This window comes from Metarhizium album (genome assembly GCF_000804445.1).
Source record: "Metarhizium album ARSEF 1941 chromosome Unknown scaffold_42, whole genome shotgun sequence".
In the NCBI taxonomy this organism is placed as follows: domain Eukaryota; kingdom Fungi; phylum Ascomycota; class Sordariomycetes; order Hypocreales; family Clavicipitaceae; genus Metarhizium; species Metarhizium album.
In genome coordinates this window covers 12,034-12,806 of record NW_024467616.1, presented here as the reverse complement: position 1 = coordinate 12,806, position 773 = coordinate 12,034, and positions in this window count along the sequence as shown.

Here is a 773-nt window from a genome sequence, read left to right as displayed (position 1 = left end):
ATTATAATTTATAAGTATTATAAATAGCCTAGCTATACTTTAAAGCTCTACTAACTATATCTTTAAATAAGTAACTATAGCTAGTAATTTCTTATTATAAATTATATAATTATATTTTACTACTTAAAGTTATATAAAGTAGTAAGCTATTAAGTAGAGAATACTATAAGTATACTAAGATAAGTAGCTATTAATAGTATTTTCTAAGTAGTTTATTTCTACTACTATATTTTTTTAAAATTCTACTAGTAAAGTACTAAGTATATTATAAAGATAGTCTTTAGCTTTTAGAAAGCTTTATTTTTCTAGAAAGTTTAATAAAAAAGAACTCTCTTCTTTATTAATTTTAATAGTAGTTTAACTAGCTAGAAAAACTTTAAAATAAACTTATAATAAAAGTTTATAAAGCCTGTAAATTTATAAATACCTTAGACTTATATTAAGAGCTCTTAGTTATAAATTATAGCTACTTTCTTTAAGTTAAGTTATACCTCTTTTTTTATATATACTATAAACTTAAAGTACTTTACTTTAGTTACTATAAATATATATTTCTTTATATTAAAGTTTAACTTTACTATTTTAAGCTATATTAAAATTTTATAGACTTTTTGCTAATAATTCTTTCTTAAACTACTAAAGTATATTAGTATATTATCTAGATAAATAGTAATAAAGTTACTTAATGCTAAGTCTAAAGTACTATTAATATATTACTAAAATATAGCTAGTACTTCTACTAGCTTAAATAAGTATATAAGCTACTTAAATAG